Source organism: Geotrypetes seraphini, chromosome 9 (assembly GCF_902459505.1).
Source record: "Geotrypetes seraphini chromosome 9, aGeoSer1.1, whole genome shotgun sequence".
NCBI lineage: Eukaryota > Metazoa > Chordata > Amphibia > Gymnophiona > Dermophiidae > Geotrypetes > Geotrypetes seraphini.
Genome location: NC_047092.1, coordinates 30,741,236 through 30,754,298, shown reverse-complemented (window position 1 = coordinate 30,754,298; position 13,063 = coordinate 30,741,236).

Genomic DNA, 13,063 nt, shown 5'->3' with positions numbered 1-13,063 from the left:
GGCTGGACCATCAGCGAATTACAGAATGCAAGAAGTGAGGGTACAACTTATTACATAAGAAATAGATAAAAGAAAAATATGAATCTAAGTATGTAGTATAGATCTCATGTATGCAACCCAAGGAATAAAGCTGGACAATCTGCGAATTTTAGAATAGACCTAGACAATAAGGCGAATTACAGAATAAAGCGAGTTACAGAATAAAGCAAATTACAGAATAAAACGAATTACTGGATAAAATGAATTACAGAATAAAACTGGACAGTCAGTGAATTACAGATTGCAAGTAGTGAGGGTACAACTTATTAACAAGAAATAGTTAAAAGGAAAATATGAATCTTAAGGATGTAATTTAGGTCTCATGTATGCAACCCAAGGAATAATGCTGGACAATCAGCGAATTGCAAAATGCAGAAAGTGAGGGAACAACATATTACACAGAAATTGACAGAGAGAAAAGATAACTTTGTAAATAGTGAGGCTTCTGTTTAGGAGATGAATTTGTCAAACAGTATGGTTTTAATTGCTCTCCAGAAGGCGCCATAGGTCAGCCTGGCTCCATTGATGTAATTATCCACAGGACTGTAAACAGGACTGCTGTTTACTTGCTTGGAACATGGAGGACCTGTCCAAAAAGGATTTTTATTTGCAGCCTGTGATCTTTAAGTATGTAAATTGTAACTGGGACTGTGGTCTAACGAGACTCTACAGCACCCCTCAGTGGTTACAATATATACTCGCACTTGCGTGTGACCCGGACTGGAGTCACCCTGCAGGCTTGGACTGACACCATAAAAAAAAACCCAAAATGTTCAACAAGGTAGTAAATCAAAATACTTCAGGTTTATTCCTTCCAACATAAAAAATCAGGAAATTTTGTAAAATTGCAATGTCTTATAGCTCGGGGTGAAGCAATTGTTCATTGCTTATTGGTAGTCCCAATAAACAAAGCTGCAGCCTGATTATTACCATCAATAAAGTGACATTATTGCTGAGGATATAGGTGCGTAAGTAAGTACAGCAAGGGGGGGTTTGTAATCAGGGGGTTGGTGATGGGTTAGATGGGGTGTGAGGGGATGACAACTTGGCCATTCCAGATCCATATGTTATAGTATATGAGTTACTAGTTCAAAGAGACATTTCAGAGCACATATGAAAGAGACATTTAGGTCATCCCTTTCTAATTCCCTTTTTCCTTCTTTGCTGCAGCAAGAAAAGGAGAAAAGCAAGAGCTATAGCAATATTTGGACTTAATACAGCCGTTAAACTAAATTACATCCTATTTTACTTCCACCCAGTAAATAAACATAGAATTGCAGGTTTCTCAAAATTCCAATTACTGAAACTTAAATAACAAGAAAGCCAAAGGGCACTTCAAGCAATTCCTGTTAGAACACAAGAGCCACCTGCTGACTCCAAGTCTGAAAACAGTTTTCTTCTATCACATTCTGTTTTTAAGTTTTGTATCAGTTTATGTTTATATCATTTTTGTCAATAACACAACCTTGAAACATTGGTATTTTACTGTTTTTGTAACACAATATTGCATTTTAGACCAGCTCATCGATCACATATATCACATATATAAGTTATTTGAAAGTTTATACTAAAAATTGATTGTGCTGTTTTTTCTACATGTGAATTTTTATATTTTGTTTGTTTTTGTGTAAGATACGAGGGTCATTTCATAAATAATGCATGCTGGGTTTTTTTTTTTAATTTACATATTTTATTTTATTTTCAAATATTTTTCAAGTATTTCTTTACAATCCTTCAATATAATCTCCCTGCTTTGTCACTGTCAAAGGAGAAAGCACAATTGTTGGGTTCAAGGCTGAAGCAATGGATCTTTTAAGGTAGGACACCAAAATATCTTTTTTCCATGATCATCACAACATATGTGAGAATTTAATGCACATTTCACAAATGAGCACATGGTGGAGGAATTCCTGCGGAACCGTGCATGAACAAGCAAGGTCATCTCAACAAGATAAGTGCCGTTTGAGAATTGCTTGAAGCAGTAGGATTATGCTGTTCAAAATCTTACGTTTACTTTATGGGAATGGCATATGAAGGGACGAATGAGGTACAATGATGGTCCCTAATTAAATCTTCATGCAACTCCAGTGCAGGAGATATAGACACTAAGCACTTCACATAGTTTACAATAAGATTTTGTTTATTGTAAGCTTATGGTATGTACTGACAGATTTTGCAATCCGAAGGATAAGTGTGAATACATTTTGAGGCATACTTCTGATTGCAAAACCTGTGGGGTTGTGTACATCATAAAATGTCCCTGTGATTTAATCTATGTAGGGCAGACCTCGAGGAAATTTACTATAAGGCTTACCGAACATAAAAGTAACATCAAAAATAAAGTAATTGGGGCACCTTTGGCCAAACATTGTATCGAAAATAACCATGAGTTTTGGTCCTTAAAAGCTCTGATTTTGGAAGTGGTTATTCCGGGAAGCAGAGGGGGTGATTTTAGGTGTTATCTTGCACAACGAGAACAGCGCTGGATTAATAGATTAGATACTCTTTGGCCCAAGGGTCTGAATAGGTCCTTTGAATGGCAACATTTTTATTAATTGCCATTCTTTGAGTTGTGAAGCGTCCATGTGTCACGTGTTGGTTACGTCAGCACGCTGTTTACGTTACTTAGGTTATAAAAAAATGTAGCTGCCATCTTGGCACTGTTTGAAAAGCTGTGACCGAATGCACTGATGTGAGTGGTGTACTATTTAACTTTTTAAAAATTTTTTCTGCTATTCAGTTCTTGAGTGTGAATGTATTAATTTCTGTATTTATTTTCAGTGTGGGTGTGTGTGTTAATGTCCCGGTGGCCCTGACGCAGCGGATGTATGTAATTCCCGTGAAACGCTGGCCGCGTTGGCAAATGGACATGTATTGAGGTTTTATTATAAAGACTCCGCCAGTGAAGACTACTAAACAAAGCAGATAAGTTTTTGTGGTCTAGTTTTTCAAATCTGGATAATACACACAGTATCTGAAGAAGATTTTTTGAAAAAGTATCACAGTTATAGTATTGTGTCTTAAGTTAAACACTAAATTTATTAAAATAAGCTAAAAAGTAGCACTTTAAATAAGTATATAGTGGCCAATGATTGGAGCAGGAGCATTTTAACTACGCGGATTGTCTCAGCTTGTGATTACATTGCTGTGCGTAGGCTCCATTTCTGAGGCCGTATAGTATGTCCTAAATGATAAGGACTTAACAATACTGATGTGTATTGTTCCATATAAGTGGTATTTTACACTATTTTTTGCGATTGTGATATATACTGCTGGGTTGTATGACTTCAGGTTAATATGTGTCCAGAGTCAGGGATGCCTCAGCCTTCTGCTCAAGGTGCAACCCTTGTCCTTGCTTAGAAAGTATACCTGGCAGGAGGGAGAGGGAGAGGAAATGAGAAACAGGGCCTCAGAACCAAACCCAGGCCTGGATCCACACACAGGCCCAGATCCGCACACAGGGCCTAGGTCGGTGTGCCGACCTGGCCTGCACTCAGAACCGCCTGCGTGCGGACCCCGCCAGTGTTCTGATGCTCTGGATCAGAACTTATCAGATCTCCATCCCTACATTTCTCAAATCTAATATAGTCAAAACTCGGTTTGTGAGTAACGTGATTTGCGAGTGTTTTGCAAGATGAGCAAAACACTCCAGCAAACTTTGACTTGCAAGACGAGCGCCGTCCCGATAAATGAGTGCATGCATCCCATGTAAGCACACACACGCTCATCGATGTTGTGCATGTTTATATGTTACGCGCATGTGGGACAGCGCTCGGCTACGTGGGCTCGGGGGTTCTCCAACATGGTGTGGAAAGGGAGGCTGGCGGATGGCAGAGGCATCTCCCTGAAGTGGCACTGCCTGCAGCTGTACAGGGACCCTAAGGGTTGTCAGCGCCTGGCCACCTACAAACTGCTGAAGGGGCAACGGCACCCAGGCATCATCCAGACAGGTACCCACCCATGGGCCACCACTCGCCATTTCCTCCCTATTCCTTATACAATAGCACCTTTTGGGTTGTGGAACGAATCATCTGCGTTGCTATTATTTTCTATGAGAAACTTTGTTTTGTTATACAAGTGCTTTGAATTACGAGCATGCTTCTGGAATTAATTATGCTCGTAAACCAAGGATTTTTATTTGGGAAGAGGTAAGGGGGAAACAGGACCAGGGGGCACTCAGAAGTTCCAATGCATTTACCTGGTTAGTGATCTGTGGGCAAAATTCTCAAAACTTTAATGCCATCGCTAAACTGTTTTCCGGCAGTTTAGCTTGCACACATTTTAGTGGCAGATTATCAAAATGGATTATCTCTGTCTTTAGCGAGGTTTCTAGCAGTCTCCGACAATGGCATTCAAATGTGCTCTTTAACATTGAAATGAGCCCTCGAGTGGATTTTTAAAAATCGCTGAGGCATTTTCGAAGAGCGGCGTCGGCTTTTGGTGACAAAAAGTAGTGACTGCTCCGGGGGTTCTGTTACAGTGCCAGTACTTGTATTTTGACTGTGGCTAATTAAAAATAAAAATGTATCTATATATTTTTAGTGGAGAGTAGTAAAATCACGCTTCTTTTGAGTTTTGGGGAGAGACAGGCATGCTTCATGCGCACTTGTTATAAGCCAACGTTTCTTGAGCGCATATATGATACCCTTGTCTCGTGTGTTTCTGGCTGTGGGTCTTGATTAAATTTTACATTAAAAACAAATTACAAGATTTACCTGAATTATAGTAGTTTTGTGGAGAGAAAGGCATGTTTTATGCGCAATTGAAAAAAGTCGACGTTGCTTCTCCCCTCCTCTCCCTTCCATTCATCCAATAGTGCAGCAGGAGACTGTGGGGGTTTTTTACGGCGTTTTTCTGCACATGTGCCCATCAGCAATGGGCACATGCAAATGTAGGAAATATTTGCTGCTGTCCACCAATCTTATTTGTATGCGTGGTTTTTAAAGAATGTCTCAGGTTTTTAGATTCGGTATCAAAACGGCTGCGATAGCAGACCATTGCTTTTTAACGCGGGTTTTTGAAAATCCTGGCCTGAATGCCTTTTCTGCAAATAGAAATGACTGTGTCCAATGTCCTTTGCACCCATGACAATTTTCAAACTGAATGAGAAAGGCAATGGTAAAACCACTTTGCTAATAGTCTGCCAAGAAATCATCAAAATGATGACCCCCCAAAACATCATTCACGGCTTGTGTACAGTAGAATCAAACCTATTGCACTAATTATACTAGATTTACAGTATATTGCATCCAACATAAGCATAAGCCAAAATTCTTTAAGAAATAAAGTAAAAAAAACAACAATGGTATTTTTAGTAAATCCTGGAAATGCAGCTTTGATATAAGCAAGCTGCAGAAAATTTATTTCCAGAACGCCTGGTGCCATCTAGTGACTTCAGAGGAAATAGCAGCTTATTGTTACAGGTCTGAATAGATCAGATTCTTATGGGACCAGTTTATTACCGGTACTACTACTATTTAGCATTTCTATAGCGCTGATAGACATATGTAGCACTGTAGAACAGCATAGTTAAGAGACAGTCCATGATCAGTAGTGCTTACAATCTAAGGCCCCTTTTTATGAAGCCGTGTTAGTTTTTTTTTTTTATCGCCGGCCACAGCAATATTAGCTCCAACCGCTCATAGGAATTCTATAAGCACTGGAGCTTTTACTGCCATGGCTGGTGATTAAAAAAACCTAATACAGTTTCATAAAATGGAGGGGGAGGGGGGCAAATTAAAAGAGAAAATATTATGATTGATTCTTAATTTAGGTCTGTCCTATTGTTACTGGAGTTCTTTTCTATTTTGTATTTTAATGATGTAAACTGCTTGGACCTGTCATAAGAGCAAGCGGTATATCAAGTTTTAATAAAACTAAAACTTAGGGAGTTTATCGGGGTGCTAAATGTTGAGTTATATGCATTCTCGAAGAGGTGGGGTTTTACTCTGGATATGAATAGTTCAAGGATTATCTCATACCTAAAACATAGGCTGCTATTTACCACTGTAACTGAGGATTGGTGTGTCACCAATATTATGCTAATGTACAAAAAAACCCAACAACCCTCCAAGGGTGATCCAGGCAGCTACAGGCCAGTGCTAGACAAAATGAAGGAAGCTATATTAGTAACCATCGCGCACCCCCTCCCTGTAGTTTTGGGGACATAAAGGAAATGATTATTATTGAGAGCTGGCATATACTTCAGACACACAAAGGCAAAAGATACAAACCCCTCCAGTGTAATATTATCCAGCAATTGGTAACCAGGTATCTATGCAGATTAGAGGGAACTCCAAGAACAAGCAAATTTCTGGCAGACGGGCTTGGGATCCTTCCTAACGCGATCGTGAGTTTGGGTTCGGGTGGGGGTGCCGGCAGGAGGGCTTGGGATCCTGCCTGCCGGTTCGGGGTTTTGTCTTGGGGGGGATTGCGATCGCGACAAGAGAGATTAGGCATCTCTCCTGCCGCGATCATTGCCGGGGGGGGGGGGAGGCAGTTAAAGGATTCTGTAACAAGCATTGTTTTTTGACAGACACCGGTTACAGAATCCTGCTATTAAGCAGCTATGCCTAAAAGGTCTGGGTCTGGGTGTTTGGGACTTGGGCGATTTTTTGGTCAGGAATATGGTGTAGGGATAGATGTAGTAGCAGTCTGGGTGAGTAGATTGCTGAATGTGCAGGTAGGCCATTCTCATAAAAAAAAACTTCAATTTGGATGTTTTTTTGAGAATGGACATTTCCCTGCCGCCAACTTCAGCGTCTACTGACTTAGGCCAAAAGGGGACTTAGATGTTTTTTTTATTATGCTTCTCTACAGAACAAGGAAGGGAACCAATAGGATCAGTGCTTGAGGCTAGGTTAACGTGAAGATCAATCAAGGGTACGAAAAAGCAGTGTTTGATAGGAGTGATTGACCTATTTGAGCGTAGATTGCAGGAACAATCAGGAAGTAATAGTGGAGTAATAGGCTCTGCTGAATAGAGAAAGGAAGTCATATGCAAGGGAATGATCAATAGGAGTAAATTAAGTTGAAATTACGCACTACAGCAGTTAAATTCTGAAGCTACAATATGAATAATATACTGGGGGGTAGAACAGAGGATATTACTAGAGTCTGATGATACCTCTTCTAGTACACTCCAAATCTAGGGGTTTCCATACATCCAGGGAAATCCAGACATGTCCTCTTTTTAGAGGACGGTCTGGTGTCCAGATGTTTGTTTTTTTTTAATGGGAGAGTCAGTGGCGTACCTAGCATATGTGACACCCGGGGCCCATCATTTTTTGACACCCCCCATCTATAGGAAAAATATGATTTTTAGTAACAATCTACATATCGCACAACAAGTATACCTAGGAAAAGGCAGCATCTTAAACACTGCAGTGAGCACTAGAACACCAACACATACATTGTAAAACTAAACAAACCAGATCCTGCACAGTCAATTGATCCTGTACAGTCGATGCTATTAGAAAGCCATGTCCCTTTCATACACACAGACAGATACACCCTTGCCCAATATGGAATAATCACAAACTAAAAATAGAAATATTTAGACAAAAGTTAAACTGAACTGCCAAGAAACCAGACTCTGCAAGCATACAATGCAACACCACAAAAACAGTAATACATGTCCTCTAATACTGTGCAAAATATAAAGACAGTAGATGTAAATTTGAAAAAACTGATACATAACAATCACCACTTTACAAATTAACAAATAAAAATAAAACAAATAATGAGAAATAAGAAAATACCATTTTATTGGACTAATCCCCATAAGCTCGGTCCCCATCCCTGCAAACCACCTGATTCCATCCACACAAGCCTTGAATTGTTTTATATTGAACTTATTATATTAAAGTATAAAAAGAAACAATATTCTGTACAATTGTCAATTTATAAATCAGCGTCTTTTCCCCACTCTCTGTTCCCCATTTCCCTTCAGTGTCCTCAGCCCACTCTCTCTCCACTTTCCTTCAGCGCACGCACAGAAAAACAAGCAAGTAATTTTATATCATTTTCATTCTATTCATTCATAGAAATTAAACTCTAAATAATGCTAGTCACATAACAAAACATGATTTTGCAAAAATAATTCCCTGCACAGTCAAGCCTGCAAGGATTACTAGATGTCTTTCAGCAGCTCCCCTCCCTCTCCCCCCTTACCTTGGTGGCCAAGTCAAAATGATCTACCAACAATAAAATTTTACAAACACAAAGCACACTGTACGCAGAGAAAATGTTAATTATCATTTATATTCCGTGGGTTTTCAAAGAGGTCAAGGCAGATGATTTTATGCAATGTCACCTCAGTAACAACTATACAAAAATAGACAAATATACTCCCTCCCTTTTTACTAAACCGTGATAGCGTTTTTTTAGCACAGGGAGCTGCGCTGAATGCCCCACGCTGCTCTCGACGCTCATAGGCTCCCTGCGCTAAAAACTGCTATTGCAGTTTAGTAAAAGGGGCCCATAGTGCAAAATATAGACAGCATATATAAATTCTCAAAACGGACACATTTTGATCACTAAATTGAAAATAAAATCATTTTTCCTACCTTTGTTTGGTAATTTCATCAGTCTCTGGTTGCACTTTATTCTTCAGACTGTGCATCCAATATTTCTTCCCTTCTTTCAGCCTCCTGTATGCTTCCTCTCCTCCAGACCTCATTCCCTCCCCCATCTTTTTCTTTCTTTCATCCTGCCCCCTTCTTTCTTTCTCTCTCCATGCCCCCTTTCTTTCTGTATGTCTGTCTTTCTCTCTCTCTCTTCATGCCCCATTGCTTTCTTTGTTTCACCGTGCCCCCTTCTTTCTCTCTCCATGCCCCCTTTCTTTCTCTATGTCTGTCTTTCTCTCTCTCTCCCCATGCCCCATTTTTTTTCTTTCTTTCACCCTGCCCCCTTTCTTTCTTTCTGGATCCCTGTCCCCCCCCCTTTCTTTCTTTCTGGCTCCCTGTCTCCCCCCTTTCTTTCTTTCTTTCTTCCTGCCCTCCCCCATGCCACTGCCGCCACCACCACCATGCTGCCACCACCGCTGGGGAAAGGCTGCCACTGGCCATCGGAAACAGGCCGGCGCCGAAATTGCCCTGCTTCGTTTCCCGTGGGCAGACCAACTCTGGCTGTCCGATGTCAATTCTAACGTCGGAGAGGACGTTCCGGGCCAGCCAGGCAGCGATTGGCTGGCCCAGAACGTCCTCTCCGACGTCAGAATTGACATCGGACGGCTATAATTGATCGGCCCGCGGGAAAAGAAGCAGGGCAAATTCGGAGGGAGGGAGAACTGGCGCCGGCTTCTTTCAGATGATTGCAATGATAGCCTTTCCCCGGTGGCAGACCAGCTGTGCACCCTCTTGGGCCCATGCACCTGGGGCGGACCTCCCCCCCGCCCCCCCCTAGGTACGCCACTGAGTCTATCTGGGTTTAGCTGGCACGCAAGCCTACACAGTTTGATAGGGCCAGCTCTCCCGACTCCTCCCCAATCGCTGTATTTGAATCTTTGGGCAGCCAGTAGCTGCAATGAGGTAAGCCTGCTGCTGCCGGCCTGTCCTGGAAGCTGCCTCTGTGCAGCGATTTTCTGTTATTGCATAGGTGGAACCTGCAGAGAGGTGGCTTACGGGGCAAGTTGGTGGCAGCAGGGCTCATCTTGTTGCTGCTGCTGTTGGATGCCTGAAGATTCAATTATAGTGGCCAGGGAGGAGGTAGGTGGGGGAGAAAGGTTGTGAGGGGAAGTTAGCAACATCGGAGTTGGGAGGAAGGGGGTGAAAAAGCAGCATTGGAAAAGGGAGCAATGAGGGCTGAAAAAGCAGCTTTGAGGTTGGAGGAGGGAGAGCTGAAGAATCAACATCAGGAGGGAAGGAAAGGGGAGGGAAGAAGACTGGAGAAACAGCATGGAGGGAGGGCTGGAGAAGCATTATGTAAAGGAGAGAGGGCTGGAGAAAAAAGCATGGAGTAGGGTACTACTGGATGGGAGGGGAACGACAGAAACTGCAGGAGAGGAGGTTGGAAAGAGAGAGAGAGAGCACCATGAGGGAGGGGGGTTGGAGAGAGAGAGAGAAGCACTAAAAGGGTACAAAGGATGGGAAGGGGGACCAAGGAAATGGGTGAAAGGTGTGGGGGGGCATTGGGCAGGGTCATGTGCCCTCTTTTTTGTCTTCACAAATATGATAACCCTACAAAGTGTTTCTATCTCTGCCTCATCTCTCCATCACTGCTGTTTGGGTTTGTCCAACATGCCAGAGACCAATAAGACTTTCAATTCCCTATATCATGGCATTCCCCAGAATTCCATCTGTTGTCTATAGCTTGTACAGAATACCACAGCCCATATGTCTTCAGTTCTTCAAGGGCTCAACTAGCTTTCCAACCCCTTTTGTATTTGCCACAACATCCGTCTCCTGCTTTATAAGGCATATCAAGCAAAGAAAGGAAGAAAACGTGCCTCAGTAATTGTCAACCAAACAAAAAAAAAGGCAAGCGAGATGTTATAAAACAACCAAATAGAACATTTATTAGTATATAAAAAGTCCCAGTTTGTTGTGGGACTTTTTATACTAATAAATGTTTTATTTAGTTGTTTTATGACATCTCCTTTTAAGACGTATCACACAGGTTGTCCACTGTATCTATTCAGTATGTTTACCCCAGTTGTTTCTTCATGATCAACACAATAATAATAATAATTTTATTTTTGTATACTGCAATAGCACAAGCAGTTCAGAGCGGTTCACAGAGGCAGAGACTGTACACAGACAGCGATGTTACAGAGCAAACATTTCAAATTACATTGGTAAGCCGAGAGTAGTCAGGTATATCCGGAAGTGTTTCAGAGATATTACAAGGCAGGAAGGAGTCTGAGAAATTTATCAAAGAGATAGGTTTTAATTGATTTCCTGAAGGATTGGTAGGAGGGTGAATTGGAAATGAGGGTGGATAGACATTTATTCCATTTGCCTGCTTGAAATGACAGTGATCTATCAAGGAATCTCTTGTAGATACAGCCCTTCAGGGAGGGGTAGGCAAACAGATAGGCATTACGTGTGCAAGTGGTGCCTGGAAATTCAAAATGGTGCGATAGGTAGATTGGGGATGAAACAGTTATGGTTTTGAAGCAGTGCAAGGCAAACATGAAGATGGCCTTTGCCTCCATTGGCAAGTGTAGTTTTCTGTAATACGGGCTTACGTGATTGGATTTTTTGAGACCATAGATGAGACGGCAGCAGAATTCTAAATGATTCTCAGTCGTTTGATGGTTTTCTTAAAGGAACCCAAGTATATGATATTGCAATAATCTAGGGTGCTTAAGATTAGAGATTGAAAAGAGAGGAAGTCAAAATAGTGTTTGATGGTACAAAGTTTCCAGAGGTTGCCAAAGCATTTTTTAACTTGAGCATTAGTATGGTCTTTGAAAGACAGGCATCGGTCTAGGATGACTCCAAGGATTTTGATGGTAGAGTTGATTGGGTAAGTTAACCCATTTAATTTCAGGGAGGTGTTCATTAGTTTATGGTTGGGACTTGCCAGGAAAAACTTGGTTTTTCTGGGTTCAGTTTTAGTTTGAATTGTGTAGTCCATTGTTCTACCTTAGTGAGAATAGATGAGGTGAATTGTTCTGTCTCTTGTGTCAGTGAGGTTATGGGAATGATGATTGTAATGTCATCTGCATATATGTACAATTTCAATTTTAAATTAGATAACATATGTCCCAATGGTGCCATGTAGACATTGAACAGAGAAGGAGAGAGAGGGGAGCCCTGTGGGACTCCGCAGGGATTACACCAGGAATGGGAAAAGGTTCCTTCGCCGTAAACCTGGTAATAGAGAATGACACGGGGAAAAAATCTGTCCCCGTCACCGCCCCATCCCCGGCCCACCATCCTCTGCACCGCCCCGTCACCGCCGTTCCCTTCACCGCCCCGTCCCCGCAGCATCCATATAAGCCTTAGTACTCTAATATTTAGCTTATTCCGTTCTTATAAATCAAAGTTCCTGCTGCTGAACTAGAGATGTGTAAGCAAATCAGCAGCGCCACCATTATATTAATAGGTTGCCCTCGTCGTCCCTGTCTTATGAAAGAGCACAGGCTGTGTACAAATGTTTGCAAGTTAAAGAACCACTCTCACTCAGGCTGATGATACCGAGGAGGGAGTGGAAAACATGAGAGAAGGGCTGTGGGAAATGCTGCTTGTAATGCAATTGAATCAAAATGTGGAGCCACCATGGTGAATCTTTAAAAAATATATATAATCATCTTTATTGCGAACAAACCACATAACAAACAAACAAAGGCCAAATAGGAATACATCCAGTCCAAGTTACCGATTACAGAAGAATTTTACAATAATAAACAAAAGTAAGATAAAAATATGATACAATACCAAAGAAGTGAACAGTAGAGGCCAATGTTTAAGAGAAAGCAGAAAGAGAAAAATAGATTTGCAGGAGAGGTTTTTTTTCCCCATATATTATAACATCCCTCCCCCCCAAAAAAAAAACTACCACCATCCCATAATCAGTACAACTCCCCTCACCCAACTTCCACCCACAAAAACCAATTATTTATTCAATATAAGACTATGTTGTTGATGAGTGAGCGTATTCCAATAGGGCTCCTAGATCGCCTGGAATGCACTCCAGCGCTTGGACTCTGCACCGGCAGACATTACAAACAAATCATTCTGCCCCAAGGCAGAGGCCTCAATATTTATTTAAGTATTTTACCTGCTCATAAAGACCATCTACCATAGGGAGCTCTAAAAGTTTCTTTGTGATTCCTGAGAGGTTACATCAAGTCACTCAGTCTTTTAATACAGGTAAGTCCTTCTCAGCATAAAGCAAAACTTCTGGCAAACACAAAAATAGCCTTTGTCCCTTTAACAGGTTTTCATGAGTTCCAACTGCTCACCTTCAGGTGTCAGCTCCTCTGATACCTCCATGCATTCCCCTGGGCTGAAGAGCCCTGCTTCTGGCCTCTGGGCAATCTCCTCCAGCTCTAACATTTCAATGTCAGACTTTGGCT